General features: G+C 51.6%; 2 long non-coding RNA genes across 4 annotated transcripts; both read left to right on the top strand.

Annotated features, from left to right (window-relative positions):
* Nucleotides 1-5,553: 5,553 nt before the first annotated feature.
* LOC126036996 (uncharacterized) lies at nucleotides 5,554-8,755 on the top strand. The gene is made up of 3 exons (XR_007505425.1): nucleotides 5,554-5,663; nucleotides 8,202-8,314; nucleotides 8,645-8,755. It is a non-coding gene; the product is annotated as an uncharacterized LOC126036996 (long non-coding RNA).
* Nucleotides 8,756-11,217: 2,462 nt separating this feature from the next.
* Nucleotides 11,218-16,265, top strand: LOC126036995 (uncharacterized). Of its 3 annotated transcripts, none has more exons than XR_007505422.1 (3): nucleotides 11,218-11,409; nucleotides 11,740-11,852; nucleotides 16,158-16,265. It is a non-coding gene; the product is annotated as an uncharacterized LOC126036995 (long non-coding RNA). The 3 variants fall into 3 exon arrangements; XR_007505423.1 differs by lacking the exon at nucleotides 16,158-16,265 and adding an exon at nucleotides 14,833-14,940; XR_007505424.1 differs by lacking the exon at nucleotides 16,158-16,265 and adding an exon at nucleotides 12,182-12,289.
* Nucleotides 16,266-26,203: the final 9,938 nt, after the last annotated feature.

Genomic DNA, 26,203 nt, shown 5'->3' with positions numbered 1-26,203 from the left:
TTCAGTCATCTGGCTGTAAACCCCCTCCCCCTCAGGGAGACCAACATCCAGGCATGCCTTGCTCTAACTCCCCAAATCCACTGCCCTCCGAGGAATAAAAGGCGTCTGGGCCACTCCCCCGGCTCTAATCTGCAGATATGCCTGGCTTCCCAGAAGCAGGCTGAGAAAGCCAGCATTAAAGCACTCCTTCCCACGCCCAGATCCACAAAATCCTCAGAGAAAAGAAGAAAAATAGCCACTTCACTGCAGCAGGAAGTAAATAAACTTGGGGGACACAGGAGGCCAGTTCTCCTGGGGTCAATGGAAAGGAGGGCTAGATGCAACGTATCTGAGGATTTTCCATGTGCACAGCTGAAACAGCCATGCCTCAAGCAGGGATGCGTCCCATTTATGGCAGTTCCTCCCCACTTCTCATCCCCAAAAGACAAACTCGGGCCTCTGCCTTCTCCGTGTGTAGCTCCCCACTCCCTTCAGCATGGAGCTGCGAGGCTCTGGGTTTGTGGAGAAGCACAGGTGGGAAACCGAGGCTACTAATGGTGACCACAGAGAACAGACCAGCGAGGAGGGGGCGAGGAGGGCTGATGCACAATTTCTACGTTTGAATTTGTTGGGAACTTGGTGGGAGTCACAAGCTTGCAAGCCACAACCCACAAGCTTGCAAGGCACAACCCCAGCTATCCAGGACATGGGCTTCCCAAGATCACAAACCTCCGGGGACGGGGACGGCGCCTGCGCCGGCGAGCGAACGCCGGGCTGCCCCAACGCGAAGCACGGCGCATGCGCCCGGGAGGCGCGTCCGCACGGCTGGTCGGGGAGCGGGCGCAGCGGGAAGCCCGCGGAAAACCACGCGAAACCGGCAACGCTCCCGAGTCTGACCTGGTCGGACTCCGGGGGCCGCGAGGACTACGCCGCGCCCGAGAGCCACGCTGCTGCCCGGCCGCCGAGTCCGCGAAAACTACAGCTCCCGGCATGCCCCGGGAGGCAGCCTGCCCTGCTGCCTGACGCCGAGGGGACGCCGCTTCCGTTCCCCCCCCCCTCCCCACGCCGGCGCAGCAGCAGTTCCCGCCGAGCCCCCAGCGCCGCTCCGGGTAGCTCCGGCACGGCGCGGCCCCGCTACCGCTCCGTGCGTGCAACACGGACCCCGCCGTCCTCCTCGGGGCTTTCCCCGGGACCCGCCGGCCGACTGCGCAGCCCCGCCACGGGGCCCGGTGAGCCCCCACCCCCGCGCGCCCGTTCTCTCAGCCGCCCTGTCAGCGCCCCCCCCCCCACCCCCGCGCGCCCGTTCTCTCAGCCGCCCTGTCAGCGCCCCCCCCCCCACCCCCGCGCGCCCGTTCTCTCAGCCGCCCTGTCAGCGCCCCCCCCCCCCACCCCCGCGCGCCCGTTCTCTCAGCCGCCCTGTCAGCGCCCCCCCCCCATCCCCGCGCGCACGTTCTCTCAGCCGCCCTGTCAGCGCCCCCACCCCCGCGCGCACGTTCTCTCAGCCGCCCTGTGAGCCCCCAGGGCTCCCCCCCGGCCTCGGCACCCCCACCTCCCCCGGGCCACCCCCGCCTCCGACGTTCGCGCTCCGAGGGGCGCCCGGCCCCGCTCACCTTCTCCCTCGGGGCAGCCGCAGCCCGGTCACTGCTCAGCTCCGCTCCTGCCTGGGCTCCCGGCGGCCCCTCCCCCGGCAGCCCCTCCCCTTGCCAGGGAGGGGGCGTCGCCATCAGCCTCTCACTGCCCGCACCTGCGGCTCCTCCAGCCCCGGCCCGCAGCTGTGGTACCGAAACCCGGAACCAAACCCCTCACCACCAAGGTGAAGTGAAGCAGCAGGCACTGCCTTGACTGAGTGACAGATGTCAAGAGTCATCTGATGTGGAAGAGGTGTTAACTGGGGTCAAAATACAGATTTTATTACCCATCTGATTTTAGTTCTAAGACTTGGCGATTGCCAGGTATCATCTTTTCGATTTCCCCAGGTCCACCCGCGAGCGAGGCCACAAGGGAGATTTCTTCCAGAGAGAGGATAGAGTTATTAAGTCTCAAGACCACGATTTGCTTTTCTCCTTCATGAAGAGGTGAGTGGATCATATAGCATCACTAGTCACCCAAGCAGTTAAGCCTGAACTTTTCACCTGTCCTTTAATGCCGTCAACTCCAAGCTAAATTTTTCCCGTTATTAAGAGGGGACCAAAGATCATGTGAAGTATTATTATCCTTTCTACAAATACACCCCCATCTTAGAGCTTTAGCTACTAGAGAAGGTCTTGGGAGTTTGGGGTCAGAGGAGCTAGCTGCAAGTACAAACTTTCATACAGCTCTGTTTAGGATGTGTGATGTTTCTCTGGTTGTCTAAACCGGTCTAAATTTCCACAGATGGTCCCGACTCTGGGTGGCTCTAACAAGGATCCTGGAACTCCAGTAAGTTCTAAACATCGTTTTATATTTTAAACATGATCCCAAGTTCCTTTTTGCACTTGTCTCTACGGTTTTGGGAGCTGACAGCCCCGAGGGGTGCTTGTACAAGTTTCTCCCGAAGGGCGAGTAAATTAATTCTTTTGTCCGTGAGGTGGATGGTTTGGTAACGTTATAATTCACAACGCTATAATTCCTTCTTTCAAATTTAAAAAAAATAATTGCCTTTTAAATCCATCCAATTTAATCTGCTAAAATGATTCTTGTTGTTCTACCTCTTTTCTCAAGTTTTGGTTAAATTCAATGTCAGTTTCTCCACGGAACTAGATTTTCATCTGACTTTGGAATCGGAAAGGCAGGCTGTTACCGAGGTTAAATTCTGTGTCTTTACAAAACTTTGAATCAGTTACAAAACTAGATTATTTTTTTTAATTCAAATTACAAAACCGGTTAATATCAAGATGAATAGTTCAAACAATAATTGTTTCATTTTGTTTATCTCATGTTTAGAACCCCTCAAAAAAAACCCACATACACCCTCTAAACCCACAAAAAGATTATTGCCCTCGACAATATTCCTAATAGCAACCCCAACATTATAAACTTTACACAACTGTTTTCCCAAATAGATAACGTGAAACTTACCTATAGATTTTCCGTTTTAAAGGGACAGTTTCTTTAGACTTCCAGTTTCTTGTTGGGTGCTTTCTTTATTCTCGAATAATGAAGCCAAGGTTCTTCTCCCAGACCTTTACTGCTACAAGTGTTGTTAAAATGACTCGATACGGTCCTTTCCACTTCTCGGTGATTTTATATATATTCAGTCTCCTGGTCGGAAGGGATGCGCTGCTACGTCCAGTTCTAAGGGTCCAGCTGTGGAGACATACTGACAAAGTTCTTGAAAAGAATTGCTTAAAGAAATCATAACACCTTTTAAAAACATATCTCCAAAGGCACTCAAGATACTCAGAACACAGGACTCTTGATATGGTCTTTCATACAACATTTCCTAAAGACTTGGCTTTTCTTTCTCTTCTGGCTATACTCCGATTCTTAATAGAGCCACGGGTAACGCTTTAACCCATGTGAGGAGTGAGGTTTCCTGACAAATTTTACTCGACTGTTGCTTAAGGATATAGTTCATTCTCTCTCTCTCTCTCTCTCTCTCTCCCCCCACACACTTGCCTGTGGTCTATGTGGGGTGTGATAGTCTCAATCCATAGATAATACTTGGCTCAACTTGTCTCATAATCTTTGCTATAAAATGAGGGCCATTGTCAGATGACATTCTTACAGGCACCCCATATTTTGGTACTATCTCTTTGAGCAAGACTTTGACTACTTCCCTTGCTTTGTTGGTGCGACAAGGGAAAGCCTTGGGCCACCCAGTAAAGATATCAACTAAAACTAGGACATATCCTTATTTTCAAGGCAATTCTATAAAATCAATTTGCTAATATTCTTCTAAAAAATTTCCTTATTTAATAATCCCAAAGATGATCTTATTACTGGTTCGGGGATAATTTTACATATACACTTCACATCCACTTATAATTGTTTAAACAATCTTTGTCATATTTCGCTTTCTGTTTCCCAGTATACTCTGTGATGTTCAATGGGGCATTTTCTCTTATTATTGTGGGTGGGACTATTATTCGACCTGTCGGTGTTACAGCCTATCCTGTTTCATTTTGTTAGCCTGCAATCTAATAATTAATTCTTCATCTTTTTCATTTTAATTTGGAGTTTCTTTAGGCAATTTTATACCTTTCTCTGGAACTAGTGCTAGGATGCCTTTTTCTGCAGCCTCTTCAGCAGCTTTATCAGCCAGTCGGTTACCTGCGTTAGGACCGGTCTTACCTAACGGATGTGCTTTACAGTGCATCATCGTGACTGCTGTTGGTTTTTGAATGCTTTCTAACAATTTCAGTATTTGTTCTGCGTGCTGAACGGCGGTTCCTGGTGCAGATAACAGTCCTCTTTCTCCCCGTATCGCTCCATGCGCACGTACCACTCCAAAAGCATACTTTGAGTCTGTCCAAGTGTTGACTCGCTTTCCTTGACTTAGTTCCAGAGCTCGAGTAAGAGCTATCAATTCAGCCTTTTGGGCAGAGATCATCGAAGGCAAAGTTGGCAACGCAAGTACCTCCTCAGTAGTTATTGTCTATCTCGATAAAACGTTTTCCTTCACAGATGGAACCGCTTCCGTCGGCATATAGTTCCCAATTTGTTTCTTCTAGTGGCACATCTCAGAGATCCAGTCAGCTGGAGTAAACTCTTTCGATTGCCTGCAAGCAGTCACGTTCCAGTTCTCCTTTAACTCAGTCAGTTGTTGAAAACGCAACAGGGTTAACGGCGGTAGTAGTTTTTAGGTAAACATCATCTTGTTCCAGCAACAACACCACTTGGTATTTCAGCATTCTGCTAGAGGATAACCAGTGCCCCCCTTTCCGTTTTAGCACAACAGTTATCATATGGGAAACGTACAGTAATCCTTTCTCCTCAGGCGAACTTACGAGCTTCCTGGATCAGTAGCACAGTTGCACCGTTGACGTTTTTTCTTTTTTGGAGGAACCTCTGTCCTCCGGGATCCCCTGTGATTCCTTCCGGACGTCTCCTAGAGTCTTTAGGCCTTTTCTTATAAGGACTGGAGATCCCAGGTAGCAGCCCCAGACTTGTCTAATGAGGCTACCCTAGATGATTCTTTTCTTTTGCAGGAAGGTATCTTCTCCGGGATCGACCCAAGACTCCTCCCAGGCGTCAACCCAGAACGTTTTGACCTCTGCGTTCGGGACCGGAGATCCCAGCTACCTGCCCCAGACTCCTCCAAGTAAGTAGCTCGAGACATTTTTGTTCCCCTGTAGAGAAATCTCTCAACTCCGACAGCCACCTGAGACTCCTCCCAGGCATCTCCAACAGTCTTCTGTCCTCTGCTTTACCTACCTAAGGGGTCAGGAAGAAGCCCCAGACTCCTCCAAGGAAGCTACCGTTGAGGCTTTTTTCTTTTTTGGAGGAACCTCTGCCCTCCGGGATTCCCTGTGATTCCTTCCAGACGTCTCCTAGAGTCTTTTGGCCTTTTCTTATAAGGACCGGAGATCCCAGGTAGCAGCCCCAGACTTGTTTAATGAGGCTACCCTAGATGATTCTTCTCTTTTGCAGGAAGCTCTCTTCTCCGGGATCGACCCAAGAGTCCTCCCAGGCGTCATCCCAGAATGTTTTGACCTCTGCGTTCGGGACCGGAGATCCCATCTACCTGCCCCAGACTCCTCCAAGTAAGTAGCTCGAGACATTTTTGTTCTCCTGTAGAGAAATCTCTCAACTCCGACAGGCACCTGAGACTCCTCCCAGGCATCTCCCACAGTCTTCTGTCCTCTGCTTTACCTACCTAAGGGGTCAGGTAGAAGCCCCAGACTCCTCTTAGGAAGCTACCGTTGAGGTTTTTTCTGTTTTGGCGGAGCCTGTGCCCTCTGGGATCCCCTGTGATTCCTTCCAGACGTCTCCTAGAGTCTTTTGGCCTTTTCTTATAAGGACCGGAGATCGCAGGTAGCAGCCCCAGACTTGTCTAATGAGGCTACCCTAGATGATTTTTCTGTTTTGCAGGAAGCTCTCTTCTCCAGGATTGACCCAAGACTCCTCCCAGGCGTCATCCCAGAACGTTTTGACCTCTGCATTCGGGACCGGAGATCCCAGCTACCTGCCCCAGACTCCTCCAAGTAAGTAGCTCGAGACATTTTTGTTCTCCTGTAGAGAAATCTCTCAACTCCGACAGCCACCTGAGACTCTTCCCAGGCATCTCCCACAGTCTTCTGTCCTCTGCTTTACCTACCTAAGGGGTCAGGTAGAAGCCCTAGACTCCTCCAAGGAAGCTACCGTTGACGTTTTTTTCTTTTTTGGAGGAACCTCTGCCCTCCGGGATCCCCTGTGATTCCTTCCAGACGTCTCCTAGAGTCTTTTGGCCTTTTCTTATAAGGACCCGAGATCGCAGGTAGCAGCCCCAGACTTGTCTAATGAGGCTACCCTAGATGATTCTTCTGTTTTGCAGGAAGCTCTCTTCTCCGGGATTGACCCAAGACTCCTCCCAGGCGTCATCCCAGAACATTTTTACCTCTGCGTTCGGGACCGGAGATCCCAGCTACCTGCCCCAGACTCCTCCAGGTAAGTAGCTCGAGACATTTTTGTTCTCCTGTAGAGAAATCTCTCAACTCCAACAGGCACCTGAGACTCCTCCCAGGCATCTCCCACAGTCTTCTGTCCTCTGCTTTACCTACCTAAGGGGTCAGGTAGAAGCCCCAGACTCCTCCAAGGAAGCTACCGTTGAGGTTTTTTTCTTTTTTTCGAGGAGCCTCTGACCTCCGGGATTCCCTGTGATTCCTTCCAGACGTCTCCTAGCGTCTTTTGGCCTTTTCTTATAAGGACCGGAGATCCCAGGTAGCAGCCCCAGACTTGTCTAATGAGGCTACCCTAGATGATTCTTCTCTTTTGCAGGAAGCTCTCTTCTCTGGGATCGACCCAAGACTCCTCCCAGGCGTCATCCCAGAACGTTTTGACATCTGCGTTCGGGACCGGAGATCCCATCTACCTGCCACAGACTCCTCCAAGTAAGTAGCTCGAGACATTTTTGTTCTCCTGTAGAGAAATCTCTCAACTCCGACAGCCACCTGAGACTCCTCCCAGGCATCTCCCACAGTCTTCTGTCCTCTGCTTTACCTACCTAAGGGGTCAGGTAGAAGCCCCAGACTCCTCCAAGGAAGCTACCCTTGAGGGTTTTTCTTTTTTGGAGGAGCTCGTGCCCTCTGGGATCCCCTGTGATTCCTTCCAGACGTCTCCTAGAGTCCTTTGGCCTTTTCTTATAAGGACCGGAGATCCCAGGTAGCAGCCCCAGACTTGTCTAATGAGGCTACCCTAGATGATTCTTCTCTTTTGCAGGAAGCTCTCCTCTCCGGGATCGACCCAAGACTCCTCCCAGGCGTCATCCCAGAATGTTTTGACCTCTGCGTTCGGGACCGGAGATCCCATCTACTTGCCCCAACCTCCTCCAAGTAAGTAGCTCGAGACATTTTTGTTCTCCTGTAGAGAAATCTCTCAACTCCGACAGCCACCTGAGACTCCTCCCAGGCATCTCCCACAGTCTTCTGTCCTCTGCTTTACCTACCTAAGGGGTCAGGTAGAAGCCCCAGACTCCTCCAAGGAAGCTACCGTTGAGGCTTTTTTCTTTTTTGGAGGAAACACTGCCCTCCGGGATCCCCTTTGATTCCTTCCAGACGTCTCCTAGAGTCTTTTTGGCTTTTCTTATAAGGACCGGAGATCGCAGGTAGCAGCCCCAGACTTGTTTAATGAGGCTACCCTAGATGATTCTTCTCTTTTGCAGGAAGCTCTCTTCTCCGGGATCGACCCAAGACTCCTCCCAGGCGTCATCCCAGAACATTTTGACCTCTTCGTTCGGGACCGGAGATCCCAGCTACCTGCCCCAGACTCCTCCAAGTAAGTAGCTCGAGACATTTTTGTTCTCCTGTAGAGAAATCTCTCAACTCCGACAGCCACCTGAGACTCCTCCCAGGCATCTCCCACAGTCTTCTGTCCTCTGCTTTACCTACCTAAGGGGTCAGGTAGAAGCCCCAGACTCCTCTTAGGAAGCTACTGTTGAGGCTTTTTTCTGTTTTGGAGGAGCCTGTGCCCTCTGGGATCCCCTGTGATTCCTTCCAGACGTCTCCTAGAGTCTTTTGGGCTTTTCTTATAAGGACCGGAGATCGCAGGTAGCAGCCCCAGACTTGTCTAATGAGGCTACCCTAGATGATTCTTCTCTTTTGCAGGAAGCTCTCTTCTCCGGGATCGACCCAAGACTCCTCCCAGGCGTCATCCCAGAATGTTTTGACCTCTGCGTTCGGGACCGGAGATCCCAGCTACCTGCCCCAGACTCCTCCAGGTAAGTAGCTCGAGACATTTTTGTTCTCCTGTAGAGAAATCTCTCAACTCCGACAGCCACCTGAGACTCCTCCCAGGCATCTCCCACAGTCTTCTGTCCTCTGCTTTACCTACCTAAGGGGTCAGGTAGAAGCCCCAGACTCCTCCAAGGAAGCTACCGTTGAGGTTTTTTTCTTTTTTTCGAGGAGCCTCTGACCTCCGGGATTCCCTGTGATTCCTTCCAGACGTCTCCTAGCGTCTTTTGGCCTTTTCTTATAAGGACCGGAGATCCCAGGTAGCAGCCCCAGACTTGTCTAATGAGGCTACCCTAGATGATTCTTCTCTTTTGCAGGAAGCTCTCTTCTCTGGGATCGACCCAAGACTCCTCCCAGGCGTCATCCCAGAACGTTTTGACATCTGCGTTCGGGACCGGAGATCCCAGCTACCTGCCCCAGACTCCTCCAAGTAAGTAGCTCGAGACATTTTTGTTCTCCTGTAGAGAAATCTCTCAACTCCGACAGCCACCTGAGACTCCTCCCAGGCATCTCCCACAGTCTTCTGTCCTCTGCTTTACCTACCTAAGGGGTCAGGTAGAAGCCCTAGACTCCTCCAAGGAAGCTACCGTTGACGTTTTTTTCTTTTTTGGAGGAACCTCTGCCCTCCGGGATCCCCTGTGATTCCTTCCAGACGTCTCCTAGAGTCTTTTGGGCATTTCTTATAAGGACCCGAGATCGCAGGTAGCAGCCCCAGACTTTTCTAATGAGGCTACCCTAGATGATTCTTCTGTTTTGCAGGAAGCTCTCTTCTCCGGGATCGACCCAAGACTCCTCCCAGGCGTCATCCCAGAACATTTTTACCTCTGCGTTCGGGACCGGAGATCCCAGCTACCTGCCCCAGACTCCTCCAGGTAAGTAGCTCGAGACATTTTTGTTCTCCTGTAGAGAAATCTCTCAACTCCGACAGCCACCTGAGACTCCTCCCAGGCATCTCCCACAGTCTTCTGTCCTCTGCTTTACCTACCTAAGGGGTCAGGTAGAAGCCCCAGACTCCTCCAAGGAAGCTACCGTTGAGGTTTTTTTCTTTTTTTCGAGGAGCCTCTGACCTCCGGGATTCCCTGTGATTCCTTCCAGACGTCTCCTAGCGTCTTTTGGCCTTTTCTTATAAGGACCGGAGATCCCAGGTAGCAGCCCCAGACTTGTCTAATGAGGCTACCCTAGATGATTCTTCTCTTTTGCAGGAAGCTCTCTTCTCTGGGATCGACCCAAGACTCCTCCCAGGCGTCATCCCAGAACGTTTTGACATCTGCGTTCGGGACCGGAGATCCCATCTACCTGCCACAGACTCCTCCAAGTAAGTAGCTCGAGACATTTTTGTTCTCCTGTAGAGAAATCTCTCAACTCCGACAGGCACCTGAGACTCCTCCCAGGCATCTCCCACAGTCTTCTGTCCTCTGCTTTACCTACCTAAGGGGTCAGGTAGAAGCCCCAGACTCCTCCAAGGAAGCTACCCTTGAGGGTTTTTCTTTTTTGGAGGAGCTCGTGCCCTCTGGGATCCCCTGTGATTCCTTCCAGACGTCTCCTAGAGTCTTTTGGCCTTTTCTTATAAGGACCGGAGATCCCAGGTAGCAGCCCCAGACTTGTCTAATGAGGCTACCCTAGATGATTCTTTTCTTTTGCAGGAAGTTCTCCTCTCCGGGATCGACCCAAGACTCCTCCCAGGCGTCATCCCAGAATGTTTTGACCTCTGCGTTCGGGACCGGAGATCCCATCTACTTGCCCCAACCTCCTCCAAGTAAGTAGCTCGAGACATTTTTGTTCTCCTGTAGAGAAATCTCTCAACTCCGACAGCCACCTGAGACTCCTCCCAGGCATCTCCCACAGTCTTCTGTCCTCTGCTTTACCTACCTAAGGGGTCAGGTAGAAGCCCCAGACTCCTCCAAGGAAGCTACCGTTGAGGCTTTTTTCTTTTTTGGAGGAAACACTGCCCTCCGGGATCCCCTTTGATTCCTTCCAGATGTCTCCTAGAGTCTTTTTGGCTTTTCTTATAAGGACCGGAGATCGCAGGTAGCAGCCCCAGACTTGTTTAATGAGGCTACCCTAGATGATTCTTCTCTTTTGCAGGAAGCTCTCTTCTCCGGGATCGACCCAAGACTCCTCCCAGGCGTCATCCCAGAACATTTTGACCTCTGCGTTCGGGACCGGAGATCCCAGCTACCTGCCCCAGACTCCTCCAAGTAAGTAGCTCGAGACATTTTTGTTCTCCTGTAGAGAAATCTCTCAACTCCGACAGCCACCTGAGACTCCTCCCAGGCATCTCCCACAGTCTTCTGTCCTCTGCTTTACCTACCTAAGGGGTCAGGTAGAAGCCCCAGACTCCTCTTAGGAAGCTACTGTTGAGGCTTTTTTCTGTTTTGGAGGAGCCTGTGCCCTCTGGGATCCCCTGTGATTCCTTCCAGACGTCTCCTAGAGTCTTTTGGGCTTTTCTTATAAGGACCGGAGATCGCAGGTAGCAGCCCCAGACTTGTCTAATGAGGCTACCCTAGATGATTCTTCTCTTTTGCAGGAAGCTCTCTTCTCCAGGATTGACCCAAGACTCCTCCCAGGCGTCATCCCAGAACGTTTTGACCTCTGCATTCGGGACCGGAGATCCCAGCTACCTGCCCCAGACTCCTCCAAGTAAGTAGCTCGAGACATTTTTGTTCTCCTGTAGAGAAATCTCTCAACTCCGACAGCCACCTGAGACTCCTCCCAGGCATCTCCCACAGTCTTCTGTCCTCTGCTTTACCTACCTAAGGGGTCAGGTAGAAGCCCTAGACTCCTCCAAGGAAGCTACCGTTGACGTTTTTTTCTTTTTTGGAGGAACCTCTGCCCTCCGGGATCCCCTGTGATTCCTTCCAGACGTCTCCTAGAGTCTTTTGGGCATTTCTTATAAGGACCCGAGATCGCAGGTAGCAGCCCCAGACTTGTCTAATGAGGCTACCCTAGATGATTCTTCTGTTTTGCAGGAAGCTCTCTTCTCCGGGATCGACCCAAGACTCCTCCCAGGCGTCATCCCAGAACATTTTTACCTCTGCGTTCGGGACCGGAGATCCCAGCTACCTGCCCCAGACTCCTCCAGGTAAGTAGCTCGAGACATTTTTGTTCTCCTGTAGAGAAATCTCTCAACTCCGACAGCCACCTGAGACTCCTCCCAGGCATCTCCCACAGTCTTCTGTCCTCTGCTTTACCTACCTAAGGGGTCAGGTAGAAGCCCCAGACTCCTCCAAGGAAGCTACCGTTGAGGTTTTTTTCTTTTTTTCGAGGAGCCTCTGACCTCCGGGATTCCCTGTGATTCCTTCCAGACGTCTCCTAGCGTCTTTTGGCCTTTTCTTATAAGGACCGGAGATCCCAGGTAGCAGCCCCAGACTTGTCTAATGAGGCTACCCTAGATGATTCTTCTCTTTTGCAGGAAGCTCTCTTCTCTGGGATCGACCCAAGACTCCTCCCAGGCGTCATCCCAGAACGTTTTGACATCTGCGTTCGGGACCGGAGATCCCATCTACCTGCCCCAGACTCCTCCAAGTAAGTAGCTCGAGACATTTTTGTTCTCCTGTAGAGAAATCCCTCAACTCCGACAGGCACCTGAGACTCCTCCCAGGCATCTCCCACAGTCTTCTGTCCTCTGCTTTACCTACCTAAGGGGTCAGGTAGAAACCCCAGCGTCCTCCAAGGAAGCTACCGTTGAGGCTTTTTTCTTTTTTGGAGGAAACACTGCCCTCCGGGATCCCCTTTGATTCCTTCCAGACATCTCCTAGAGTCTTTTGGCCTTTTCTTATAAGGACCGGAGATCCCAGGTAGCAGCCCCAGACTTGTTTAATGAGGCTACCCTAGATGATTCTTCTCTTTTGCAGGAAGCTCTCTTCTCCGGAATCAACCCAAGACTCCTCCCAGGCGTCATCCCAGAACATTTTGACCTCTGCGTTCGGGACCGGAGATCCCAGCTACCTGCCCCAGACTCCTCCAAGTAAGTAGCTCGAGACATTTTTGTTCTCCTGTAGAGAAATCTCTCAACTCCGACAGCCACCTGAGACTCCTCCCAGGCATCTCCCACAGTTTTCTGTCCTCTGCTTTACCTACCTAAGGGGTCAGGTAGAAGCCCCAGACTCCTCTTAGGAAGCTACTGTTGAGGCTTTTTTCTGTTTTGGAGGAGCCTGTGCCCTCTGGGATCCCCTGTGATTCCTTCCAGACGTCTCCTAGAGTCTTTTGGCCTTTTCTTATAAGGACCGGAGATCTCAGGTAGCAGCCCCAGATTTGTCTAATGAGGCTACCCTAGATGATTCTTCTCTTTTGCAGGAAGCTCTCTTCTCCGGGATCGACCCAAGACTCCTCCCAGGCGTCATCCCAGAACGTTTTGACCTCTGCGTTCAGGACCGGAGATCCCAGCTACCTGCCCCAGACTCCTCCAAGTAAGTAGCTCGAGACATTTTTGTTCTCCTGTAGAGAAATCTCTCAACTCCGACAGCCACCTGAGACTCCTCCCAGGCATCTCCCACAGTCTTCTGTCTTCTGCTTTACCTACCTAAGGGGTCAGGTAGAAGCCCCAGACTCCTCCAAGGAAGCTACCGTTGAGGTTTTTTTCTTTTTTGGAGGAACCTCTGCCCTCCTGGATTCCCTGTGATTCCTTCCAGACGTCTCCTAGCGTCTTTTGGCCTTTTCTTATAAGGACCGGAGATCCCAGGTAGCAGCCCCAGACTTGTCTAATGAGGCTACCCTAGATGATTCTTCTCTTTTGCAGGAAGCTCTCTTCTCTGGGATCAACCCAAGAGTCCTCCCAGGCGTCATCCCAGAATGTTTTGACCTCTGCGTTCAGGACCGGAGATCCCAGCTACCTGCCCCAGACTCCTCCAAGTAAGTAGCTCGAGACATTTTTGTTCTCCTGTAGAGAAATCTCTCAACTCCGACAGCCACCTGAGACTCCTCCCAGGCATCTCCCACAGTCTTCTGTCTTCTGCTTTACCTACCTAAGGGGTCAGGTAGAAGCCCCAGACTCCTCCAAGGAAGCTACCGTTGAGGTTTTTTCTGTTTTGGCAGAGCCTGTGCCCTCTGGGATCCCCTGTGATTCCTTCCAGACGTCTCCTAGAGTCTTTTGGGCTTTTCTTATAAGGACCGGAGATCGCAGGTAGCAGCCCCAGACTTGTCTAATGAGGCTACCCTAGATGATTCTTCTGTTTTGCAGGAAGCTCTCTTCTCCAGGATTGACCCAAGACTCCTCCCAGGCGTCATACCAGAACGTTTTGACCTCTGCATTCGGGACCGGAGATCCCAGCTACCTGCCCCAGACTCCTCCAAGTAAGTAGCTCGAGACATTTTTGTTCTCCTGTAGAGAAATCTCTCAACTCCGACAGCCACCTGAGACTCCTCCCAGGCATCTCCCACAGTCTTCTGTCCTCTGCTTTACCTACCTAAGGGGTCAGGTAGAAACCCCAGACTCCTCCAAGGAAGCTACCGTTGAGGCTTTTTTCTTTTTTGGAGGAAACACTGCCCTCCGGGATCCCCTTTGATTCCTTCCAGACGTCTCCTAGAGTCTTTTGGGCTTTTCTTATAAGGACCGGAGATCGCAGGTAGCAGCCCCAGACTTGTTTAATGAGGCTACCCTAGATGATTCTTCTCTTTTGCAGGAAGCTCTCTTCTCCGGGATCGACCCAAGACTCCTCCCAGGCGTCATCCCAGAACATTTTGACCTCTGCGTTCGGGACCGGAGATCCCAGCTACCTGCCCCAGACTCCTCCAAGTAAGTAGCTCGAGACATTTTTGTTCTCCTGTAGAGAAATCTCTCAACTCCGACAGCCACCTGAGACTCCTCCCAGGCATCTCCCACAGTCTTCTGTCCTCTGCTTTACCTACCTAAGGGGTCAGGTAGAAGCCCCAGACTCCTCTTAGGAAGCTACTGTTGAGGCTTTTTTCTGTTTTGGAGGAGCCTGTGCCCTCTGGGATCCCCTGTGATTCCTTCCAGACGTCTCCTAGAGTCTTTTGGCCTTTTCTTATAAGGACCGGAGATCTCAGGTAGCAGCCCCAGATTTGTCTAATGAGGCTACCCTAGATGATTCTTCTCTTTTGCAGGAAGCTCTCTTCTCCGGGATCGACCCAAGACTCCTCCCAGGCGTCATCCCAGAACGTTTTGACCTCTGCGTTCGAGACCGGAGATCCCAGCTACCTGCCCCAGACTCCCCCAAGTAAGTAGCTCGAGACATTTTTGTTCTCCTGTAGAGAAATCTCTCAACTCCGACAGCCACCTGAGACTCCTCCCAGGCATCTCCCACAGTCTTCTGTCCTCTGCTTTACCTACCTAAGGGGTCAGGTAGAAGCCCCAGACTCCTCCAAGGAAGCTACCGTTGAGGTTTTTTTCTTTTTTGGAGGAACCTCTGCCCTCCGGGATCCCCTTTGATTCCTTCCAGACGTCTCCTAGCGTCTTTTGGCCTTTTCTTATAAGGACCCGAGATCGCAGGTAGCAGCCCCAGACTTGTTTAATGAGGCTACCCTAGATGATTCTTCTCTTTTGCAGGAAGCTCTCTTCTCCGGAATCAACCCAAGACTCCTCCCAGGCGTCATCCCAGAACATTTTGACCTCTGCGTTCGGGACCGGAGATCCCAGCTACCTGCCCCAGACTCCTCCAAGTAAGTAGCTCGAGACATTTTTGTTCTCCTGTAGAGAAATCTCTCAACTCCGACAGCCACCTGAGACTCCTCCCAGGCATCTCCCACAGTCTTCTGTCCTCTGCTTTACCTACCTAAGGGGTCAGGTAGAAGCCCCAGACTCCTCCAAGGAAGCTACCATTGAGGTTTTTTCTTTTTTGGAGGAGCCTGTGCCCTCTGGGATCCCCTGTGATTCCTTCCAGACGTCTCCTAGAGTCTTTTGGCCTTTTCTTATAAGGACCGGAGATCTCAGGTAGCAGCCCCAGATTTGTCTAATGAGGCTACCCTAGATGATTCTTCTCTTTTGCAGGAAGCTCTCTTCTCCGGGATCGACCCAAGACTCCTCCCAGGCGTCATCCCAGAACGTTTTGACCTCTGCGTTCGAGACCGGAGATCCCAGCTACCTGCCCCAGACTCCCCCAAGTAAGTAGCTCGAGACATTTTTGTTCTCCTGTAGAGAAATCTCTCAACTCCGACAGCCACCTGAGACTCCTCCCAGGCATCTCCCACAGTCTTCTGTCCTCTGCTTTACCTACCTAAGGGGTCAGGTAGAAGCCCCAGACTCCTCCAAGGAAGCTACCGTTGAGGTTTTTTTCTTTTTTGGAGGAACCTCTGCCCTCCTGGATTCCCTGTGATTCCTTCCAGACGTCTCCTAGCGTCTTTTGGCCTTTTCTTATAAGGACCGGAGATCCCAGGTAGCAGCCCCAGACTTGTCTAATGAGGCTACCCTAGATGATTCTTCTCTTTTGCAGGAAGCTCTCTTCTCTGGGATCAACCCAAGAGTCCTCCCAGGCGTCATCCCAGAATGTTTTGACCTCTGCGTTCAGGACCGGAGATCCCAGCTACCTGCCCCAGACTCCTCCAAGTAAGTAGCTCGAGACATTTTTGTTCTCCTGTAGAGAAATCTCTCAACTCCGACAGCCACCTGAGACTCCTCCCAGGCATCTCCCACAGTCTTCTGTCCTCTGCTTTACCTACCTAAGGGGTCAAGTAGGAACCCCAGACTCCTCCAAGGAAGCTACCGTTGAGGCTTTTTTCTTTTTTGGAGGAAACACTGCCCTCCGGGATCCCCTTTGATTCCTTCCAGACGTCTCCTAGCGTCTTTTGGCCTTTTCTTATAAGGACCGGAGATCGCAGGTAGCAGCCCCAGACTTGTTTAATGAGGCTACCCTAGATGATTCTTCTCTTTTGCAGGAAGCTCTCTTCTCCGGAATCAACCCAAGACTCCTCCCAGGCGTCATCCCAGAACATTTTGACCTCTGCGTTCGGGACCGGAGATCCCAGCTACCTGCCCCAGACTCCTCCAAGTAAGTAGCTCGAGACATTTTTGTTCTCCTGTAGAGAAATCTCTCAACTCCGACAGCCACCTGAGACTCCTCCCAGGCATCTCCCACAGTCTTCTCTCCTCTGCTTTACCTACCTAAGGGGTCAGGTAGAAGCCCCAGACTCCTCCAAGGAAGCTACCGTTGAGGTTTTTTTCTTTTTTTCGAGGAGCCTCTGAGCTCCGGGATTCCCTGTGATTCCTTCCAGACGTCTCCTAGCGTCTTTTGGCCTTTTCTTATAAGGACCGGAGATCCCAGGTAGCAGCCCCAGACTTGTCTAATGAGGCTACCCTATATGATTCTTCTCTTTTGCAGGAAGCTCTCTTCTCTGGGATCGACCCAAGACTCCTCCCAGGCGTCATCCCAGAACGTTTTGACATCTGCGTTCGGGACCGGAGATCCCATCTACCTGCCCCAGACTCCTCCAGGTAAGTAGCTCGAGACATTTTTGTTCTCCTGTAGAGAAATCCCTCAACTCCGACAGGCACCTGAGACTCCTCCCAGGCATCTCCCACAGTCTTCTGTCCTCTGCTTTACCTACCTAAGGGGTCAGGTAGAAACCCCAGACTCCTCCAAGGAAGCTACCGTTGAGGCTTTTTTCTTTTTTGGAGGAAACACTGCCCTCCGGGATCCCCTTTGATTCCTTCCAGACATCTCCTAGAGTCTTTTGGCCTTTTCTTATAAGGACCGGAGATCCCAGGTAGCAGCCCCAGACTTGTTTAATGAGGCTACCCTAGATGATTCTTCTCTTTTGCAGGAAGCTCTCTTCTCCGGAATCAACCCAAGACTCCTCCCAGGCGTCATCCCAGAACATTTTGACCTCTGCGTTCGGGACCGGAGATCCCAGCTACCTGCCCCAGACTCCTCCAAGTAAGTAGCTCGAGACATTTTTGTTCTCCTGTAGAGAAATCTCTCAACTCCGACAGCCACCTGAGACTCCTCCCAGGCATCTCCCACAGTCTTCTGTCCTCTGCTTTACCTACCTAAGGGGTCAGGTAGAAGCCCCAGACTCCTCTTAGGAAGCTACTGTTGAGGCTTTTTTCTGTTTTGGAGGAGCCTGTGCCCTCTGGGATCCCCTGTGATTCCTTCCAGACGTCTCCTAGAGTCTTTTGGCCTTTTCTTATAAGGACCGGAGATCTCAGGTAGCAGCCCCAGATTTGTCTAATGAGGCTACCCTAGATGATTCTTCTCTTTTGCAGGAAGCTCTCTTCTCCGGGATCGACCCAAGACTCCTCCCAGGCGTCATCCCAGAACGTTTTGACCTCTGCGTTCAGGACCGGAGATCCCAGCTACCTGCCCCAGACTCCTCCAAGTAAGTAGCTCGAGACATTTTTGTTCTCCTGTAGAGAAATCTCTCAACTCCGACAGCCACCTGAGACTCCTCCCAGGCATCTCCCACAGTCTTCTGTCTTCTGCTTTACCTACCTAAGGGGTCAGGTAGAAGCCCCAGACTCCTCCAAGGAAGCTACCGTTGAGGTTTTTTTCTTTTTTGGAGGAACCTCTGCCCTCCTGGATTCCCTGTGATTCCTTCCAGACGTCTCCTAGCGTCTTTTGGCCTTTTCTTATAAGGACCGGAGATCGCAGGTAGCAGCCCCAGACTTGTCTAATGAGGCTACCCTAGATGATTCTTCTGTTTTGCAGGAAGCTCTCTTCTCTGGGATCAACCCAAGAGTCCTCCCAGGCGTCATCCCAGAATGTTTTGACCTCTGCGTTCAGGACCGGAGATCCCAGCTACCTGCCCCAGACTCCTCCAAGTAAGTAGCTCGAGACATTTTTGTTCTCCTGTAGAGAAATCTCTCAACTCCGACAGCCACCTGAGACTCCTCCCAGGCATCTCCCACAGTCTTCTGTCCTCTGCTTTACCTACCTAAGGGGTCAGGTAGGAACCCCAGACTCCTCCAAGGAAGCTACCGTTGAGGCTTTTTTCTTTTTTGGAGGAAACACTGCCCTCCGGGATCCCCTTTGATTCCTTCCAGACGTCTCCTAGCGTCTTTTGGCCTTTTCTTATAAGGACCCGAGATCGCAGGTAGCAGCCCCAGACTTGTTTAATGAGGCTACCCTAGATGATTCTTCTCTTTTGCAGGAAGCTCTCTTCTCCGGAATCAACCCAAGACTCCTCCCAGGCGTCATCCCAGAACATTTTGACCTCTGCGTTCGGGACCGGAGATCCCAGCTACCTGCCCCAGACTCCTCCAAGTAAGTAGCTCGAGACATTTTTGTTCTCCTGTAGAGAAATCTCTCAACTCCGACAGCCACCTGAGACTCCTCCCAGGCATCTCCCACAGTCTTCTGTCCTCTGCTTTACCTACCTCAGGGGTCAGGTAGAAGCCCCAGACTCCTCCAAGGAAGCTACCATTGAGGTTTTTTCTTTTTTGGAGGAGCCTGTGCCCTCTGGGATCCCCTGTGATTCCTTCCAGACGTCTCCTAGAGTCTTTTGGCCTTTTCTTATAAGGACCGGAGATCTCAGGTAGCAGCCCCAGATTTGTCTAATGAGGCTACCCTAGATGATTCTTCTCTTTTGCAGGAAGCTCTCTTCTCCGGGATCGACCCAAGACTCCTCCCAGGCGTCATCCCAGAACGGTTTGACCTCTGCGTTCGAGACCGGAGATCCCAGCTACCTGCCCCAGACTCCCCCAAGTAAGTAGCTCGAGACATTTTTGTTCTCCTGTAGAGAAATCTCTCAACTCCGACAGCCACCTGAGACTCCTCCCAGGCATCTCCCACAGTCTTCTGTCCTCTGCTTTACCTACCTAAGGGGTCAGGTAGAAGCCCCAGACTCCTCCAAGGAAGCTACCGTTGAGGTTTTTTTCTTTTTTGGAGGAACCTCTGCCCTCCTGGATTCCCTGTGATTCCTTCCAGACGTCTCCTAGCGTCTTTTGGCCTTTTCTTATAAGGACCGGAGATCCCAGGTAGCAGCCCCAGACTTGTCTAATGAGGCTACCCTAGATGATTCTTCTCTTTTGCAGGAAGCTCTCTTCTCTGGGATCAACCCAAGAGTCCTCCCAGGCGTCATCCCAGAATGTTTTGACCTCTGCGTTCAGGACCGGAGATCCCAGCTACCTGCCCCAGACTCCTCCAAGTAAGTAGCTCGAGACATTTTTGTTCTCCTGTAGAGAAATCTCTCAACTCCGACAGCCACCTGAGACTCCTCCCAGGCATCTCCCACAGTCTTCTGTCCTCTGCTTTACCTACCTAAGGGGTCAGGTAGGAACCCCAGACTCCTCCAAGGAAGCTACCGTTGAGGCTTTTTTCTTTTTTGGAGGAAACACTGCCCTCCGGGATCCCCTTTGATTCCTTCCAGACGTCTCCTAGCGTCTTTTGGCCTTTTCTTATAAGGACCGGAGATCGCAGGTAGCAGCCCCAGACTTGTTTAATGAGGCTACCCTAGATGATTCTTCTCTTTTGCAGGAAGCTCTCTTCTCCGGAATCAACCCAAGACTCCTCCCAGGCGTCATCCCAGAACATTTTGACCTCTGCGTTCGGGACCGGAGATCCCAGCTACCTGCCCCAGACTCCTCCAAGTAAGTAGCTCGAGACATTTTTGTTCTCCTGTAGAGAAATCTCTCAACTCCGACAGCCACCTGAGACTCCTCCCAGGCATCTCCCACAGTCTTCTGTCCTCTGCTTTACCTACCTAAGGGGTCAGGTAGAAGCCCCAGACTCCTCCAAGGAAGCTACCGTTGAGGTTTTTTTCTTTTTTTCGAGGAGCCTCTGACCTCCGGGATTCCCTGTGATTCCTTCCAGACGTCTCCTAGCGTCTTTTGGCCTTTTCTTATAAGGACCGGAGATCCCAGGTAGCAGCCCCAGACTTCTCTAATGAGGCTACCCTAGATGATTCTTCTCTTTTGCAGGAAGCTCTCTTCTCTGGGATCGACCCAAGACTCCTCCCAGGCGTCATCCCAGAACGTTTTGACATCTGCGTTCGGGACCGGAGATCCCATCTACCTGCCCCAGACTCCTCCAGGTAAGTAGCTCGAGACATTTTTGTTCTCCTGTAGAGAAATCCCTCAACTCCGACAGGCACCTGAGACTCCTCCCAGGCATCTCCCACAGTCTTCTGTCCTCTGCTTTACCTACCTAAGGGGTCAGGTAGAAACCCCAGACTCCTCCAAGGAAGCTACCGTTGAGGCTTTTTTCTTTTTTGGAGGAAACACTGCCCTCCGGGATCCCCTTTGATTCCTTCCAGACATCTCCTAGAGTCTTTTGGCCTTTTCTTATAAGGACCGGAGATCCCAGGTAGCAGCCCCAGACTTGTTTAATGAGGCTACCCTAGATGATTCTTCTCTTTTGCAGGAAGCTCTCTTCTCCGGAATCAACCCAAGACTCCTCCCAGGCGTCATCCCAGAACATTTTGACCTCTGCGTTCGGGACCGGAGATCCCAGCTACCTGCCCCAGACTCCTCCAAGTAAGTAGCTCGAGACATTTTTGTTCTCCTGTAGAGAAATCTCTCAACTCCGACAGCCACCTGAGACTCCTCCCAGGCATCTCCCACAGTCTTCTGTCCTCTGCTTTACCTACCTAAGGGGTCAGGTAGAAGCCCCAGACTCCTCTTAGGAAGCTACTGTTGAGGCTTTTTTCTGTTTTGGAGGAGCCTGTGCCCTCTGGGATCCCCTGTGATTCCTTCCAGACGTCTCCTAGAGTCTTTTGGCCTTTTCTTATAAGGACCGGAGATCTCAGGTAGCAGCCCCAGATTTGTCTAATGAGGCTACCCTAGATGATTCTTCTCTTTTGCAGGAAGCTCTCTTCTCCGGGATCGACCCAAGACTCCTCCCAGGCGTCATCCCAGAACGTTTTGACCTCTGCGTTCAGGACCGGAGATCCCAGCTACCTGCCCCAGACTCCTCCAAGTAAGTAGCTCGAGACATTTTTGTTCTCCTGTAGAGAAATCTCTCAACTCCGACAGCCACCTGAGACTCCTCCCAGGCATCTCCCACAGTCTTCTGTCTTCTGCTTTACCTACCTAAGGGGTCAGGTAGAAGCCCCAGACTCCTCCAAGGAAGCTACCGTTGAGGTTTTTTCTGTTTTGGCAGAGCCTGTGCCCTCTGGGATCCCCTGTGATTCCTTCCAGACGTCTCCTAGAGTCTTTTGGGCTTTTCTTATAAGGACCGGAGATCGCAGGTAGCAGCCCCAGACTTGTTTAATGAGGCTACCCTAGATGATTCTTCTCTTTTGCAGGAAGCTCTCTTCTCCGGAATCAACCCAAGACTCCTCCCAGGCGTCATCCCAGAACATTTTGACCTCTGCGTTCGGGACCGGAGATCCCAGCTACCTGCCCCAGACTCCTCCAAGTAAGTAGCTCGAGACATTTTTGTTCTCCTGTAGAGAAATCTCTCAACTCCGACAGCCACCTGAGACTCCTCCCAGGCATCTCCCACAGTCTTCTGTCCTCTGCTTTACCTACCTAAGGGGTCAGGTAGAAGCCCCAGACTCCTCTTAGGAAGCTACTGTTGAGGCTTTTTTCTGTTTTGGAGGAGCCTGTGCCCTCTGGGATCCCCTGTGATTCCTTCCAGACGTCTCCTAGAGTCTTTTGGCCTTTTCTTATAAGGACCGGAGATCTCAGGTAGCAGCCCCAGATTTGTCTAATGAGGCTACCCTAGATGATTCTTCTCTTTTGCAGGAAGCTCTCTTCTCCGGGATCGACCCAAGACTCCTCCCAGGCGTCATCCCAGAACGTTTTGACCTCTGCGTTCAGGACCGGAGATCCCAGCTACCTGCCCCAGACTCCTCCAAGTAAGTAGCTCGAGACATTTTTGTTCTCCTGTAGAGAAATCTCTCAACTCCGACAGCCACCTGAGACTCCTCCCAGGCATCTCCCACAGTCTTCTGTCCTCTGCTTTACCTACCTAAGGGGTCAGGTAGAAACCCCAGACTCCTCCAAGGAAGCTACAGTTGAGGCTTTTTTCTTTTTTGGAGGAAACACTGCCCTCCGGGATCCCCTTTGATTCCTTCCAGACGTCTCCTAGAGTCTTTTGGGCTTTTCTTATAAGGACCGGAGATCGCAGGTAGCAGCCCCAGACTTGTTTAATGAGGCTACCCTAGATGATTCTTCTCTTTTGCAGGAAGCTCTCTTCTCCGGGATCGACCCAAGACTCCTCCCAGGCGTCATCCCAGAACATTTTGACCTCTTCGTTCGGGACCGGAGATCCCAGCTACCTGCCCCAGACTCCTCCAAGTAAGTAGCTCGAGACATTTTTGTTCTCCTGTAGAGAAATCTCTCAACTCCGACAGCCACCTGAGACTCCTCCCAGGCATCTCCCACAGTCTTCTCTCCTCTGCTTTACCTACCTAAGGGGTCAGGTAGAAGCCCCAGACTCCTCTTAGGAAGCTACTGTTGAGGCTTTTTTCTGTTTTGGAGGAGCCTGTGCCCTCTGGGATCCCCTGTGATTCCTTCCAGACGTCTCCTAGAGTCTTTTGGCCTTTTCTTATAAGGACCGGAGATCCCAGGTAGCAGCCCCAGACTTGTCTAATGAGGCTACCCTAGATGATTCTTCTCTTTTGCAGGAAGCTCTCTTCTCTGGGATCAACCCAAGAGTCCTCCCAGGCGTCATCCCAGAACGTTTTGACCTCTGCGTTCAGGACCGGAGATCCCAGCTACCTGCCCCAGACTCCTCCAAGTAAGTAGCTCGAGACATTTTTGTTCTCCTGTAGAGAAATCTCTCAACTCCGACAGCCACCTGAGACTCCTCCCAGGCATCTCCCACAGTCTTCTGTCCTCTGCTTTACCTACCTAAGGGGTCAGGTAGGAACCCCAGACTCCTCCAAGGAAGCTACCGTTGAGGTTTTTTTCTTTTTTGGAGGAACCTCTGCCCTCCTGGATTCCCTGTGATTCCTTCCAGACATCTCCTAGAGTCTTTTGGCCTTTTCTTATAAGGACCGGAGATCCCAGGTAGCAGCCCCAGACTTGTCTAATGAGGCTACCCTAGATGATTCTTCTCTTTTGCAGGAAGCTCTCTTCTCCGGAATCAACCCAAGACTCCTCCCAGGCGTCATCCCAGAACATTTTGACCTCTGCGTTCGGGACCGGAGATCCCAGCTACCTGCCCCAGACTCCTCCAAGTAAGTAGCTCGAGACATTTTTGTTCTCCTGTAGAGAAATCTCTCAACTCCGACAGCCACCTGAGACTCCTCCCAGGCATCTCCCACAGTCTTCTGTCCTCTGCTTTACCTACCTAAGGGGTCAGGTAGAAGCCCCAGACTCCTCTTAGGAAGCTACTGTTGAGGCTTTTTTCTGTTTTGGAGGAGCCTGTGCCCTCTGGGATCCCCTGTGATTCCTTCCAGACGTCTCCTAGAGTCTTTTGGCCTTTTCTTATAAGGACCGGAGATCTCAGGTAGCAGCCCCAGATTTGTCTAATGAGGCTACCCTAGATGATTCTTCTCTTTTGCAGGAAGCTCTCTTCTCCGGGATCGACCCAAGACTCCTCCCAGGCGTCATCCCAGAACGTTTTGACCTCTGCGTTCAGGACCGGAGATCCCAGCTACCTGCCCCAGACTCCTCCAAGTAAGTAGCTCGAGACATTTTTGTTCTCCTGTAGAGAAATCTCTCAACTCCGACAGCCACCTGAGACTCCTCCCAGGCATCTCCCACAGTCTTCTGTCTTCTGCTTTACCTACCTAAGGGGTCAGGTAGAAGCCCCAGACTCCTCCAAGGAAGCTACCGTTGAGGTTTTTTCTGTTTTGGCAGAGCCTGTGCCCTCTGGGATCCCCTGTGATTCCTTCCAGACGTCTCCTAGAGTCTTTTGGGCTTTTCTTATAAGGACCGGAGATCGCAGGTAGCAGCCCCAGACTTGTCTAATGAGGCTACCCTAGATGATTCTTCTGTTTTGCAGGAAGCTCTCTTCTCCAGGATTGACCCAAGACTCCTCCCAGGCGTCATCCCAGAACGTTTTGACCTCTGCATTGGGGACCGGAGATCCCAGCTACCTGCCCCAGACTCCTCCAAGTAAGTAGCTCGAGACATTTTTGTTCTCCTGTAGAGAAATCTCTCAACTCCGACAGCCACCTGAGACTCCTCCCAGGCATCTCCCACAGTCTTCTGTCCTCTGCTTTACCTACCTAAGGGGTCAGGTAGAAACCCCAGACTCCTCCAAGGAAGCTACAGTTGAGGCTTTTTTCTTTTTTGGAGGAAACACTGCCCTCCGGGATCCCCTTTGATTCCTTCCAGACGTCTCCTAGAGTCTTTTGGGCTTTTCTTATAAGGACCGGAGATCGCAGGTAGCAGCCCCAGACTTGTTTAATGAGGCTACCCTAGATGATTCTTCTCTTTTGCAGGAAGCTCTCTTCTCCGGGATCGACCCAAGACTCCTCCCAGGCGTCATCCCAGAACATTTTGACCTCTTCGTTCGGGACCGGAGATCCCAGCTACCTGCCCCAGACTCCTCCAAGTAAGTAGCTCGAGACATTTTTGTTCTCCTGTAGAGAAATCTCTCAACTCCGACAGGCACCTGAGACTCCTCCCAGGCATCTCCCACAGTCTTCTGTCCTCTGCTTTACCTACCTAAGGGGTCAGGTAGAAGCCCCAGACTCCTCTTAGGAAGCTACTGTTGAGGCTTTTTTCTGTTTTGGAGGAGCCTGTGCCCTCTGGGATCCCCTGTGATTCCTTCCAGACATCTCCTAGAGTCTTTTGGCCTTTTCTTATAAGGACCGGAGATCTCAGGTAGCAGCCCCAGATTTGTCTAATGAGGCTACCCTAGATGATTCTTCTCTTTTGCAGGAAGCTCTCTTCTCCGGGATCAACCCAAGACTCCTCCCAGGCGTCATCCCAGAACGTTTTGACCTCTGCGTTCAGGACCGGAGATCCCAGCTACCTGCCCCAGACTCCTCCAAGTAAGTAGCTCGAGACATTTTTGTTCTCCTGTAGAGAAATCTCTCAACTCCGACAGGCACCTTAGACTCCTCCCAGGCATCTCCCACAGTCTTCTGTCCTCTGCTTTACCTACCTAAGGGGTCAGGTAGAAGCCCCAGACTCCTCCAAGGAAGCTACCGTTGAGGTTTTTTTCTTTTTTGGAGGAACCTCTGCCCTCCTGGATTCCCTGTGATTCCTTCCAGACGTCTCCTAGCATCTTTTGGCCTTTTCTTATAAGGACCGGAGATCCCAGGTAGCAGCCCCAGACTTGTCTAATGAGGCTACCCTAGATGATTCTTCTCTTTTGCAGGAAGCTCTCTTCTCTGGGATCAACCCAAGAGTCCTCCCAGGCGTCATCCCAGAATGTTTTGACCTCTGCGTTCAGGACAGGAGATCCCAGCTACCTGCCCCAGACTCCTCCAAGTAAGTAGCTCGAGACATTTTTGTTCTCCTGTAGAGAAATCTCTCAACTCCGACAGCCACCTGAGACTCCTCCCAGGCATCTCCCACAGTCTTCTGTCCTCTGCTTTACCTACCTAAGGGGTCAGGTAGAAGCCCCAGACTCCTCCAAGGAAGCTACCATTGAGGTTTTTTCTTTTTTGGAGGAGCCTGTGCCCTCTGGGATCCCCTGTGATTCCTTCCAGACGTCTCCTAGAGTCTTTTGGCCTTTTCTTATAAGGACCGGAGATCCCAGGTAGCAGCCCCAGACTTGTCTAATGAGGCTACCCTAGATGATTCTTCTGTTTTGCAGGAAGCTCTCTTCTCCAGGATTGACCCAAGAGTCCTCCCAGGCGTCATCCCAGAACGTTTTGACCTCTGCATTCGGGACCGGAGATCCCAGCTACCTGCCCCAGACTCCTCCAAGTAAGTAGCTCGAGACATTTTTGTTCTCCTGTAGAGAAATCTCTCAACTCCGACAGCCACCTGAGACTCCTCCCAGGCATCTCCCACAGTCTTCTGTCCTCTGCTTTACCTACCTAAGGGGTCAGGTAGAAGCCCTAGACTCCTCCAAGGAAGCTACCGTTGACGTTTTTTTCTTTTTTGGAGGAACCTCTGCCCTCCGGGATCCCCTGTG

This window comes from Accipiter gentilis, unplaced genomic scaffold, assembly GCF_929443795.1.
Source record: "Accipiter gentilis unplaced genomic scaffold, bAccGen1.1, whole genome shotgun sequence".
NCBI lineage: Eukaryota > Metazoa > Chordata > Aves > Accipitriformes > Accipitridae > Astur > Astur gentilis.
Note: the sequence above shows the minus strand (reverse complement) of the source record. Positions and strands in the feature narration are given on the sequence as shown.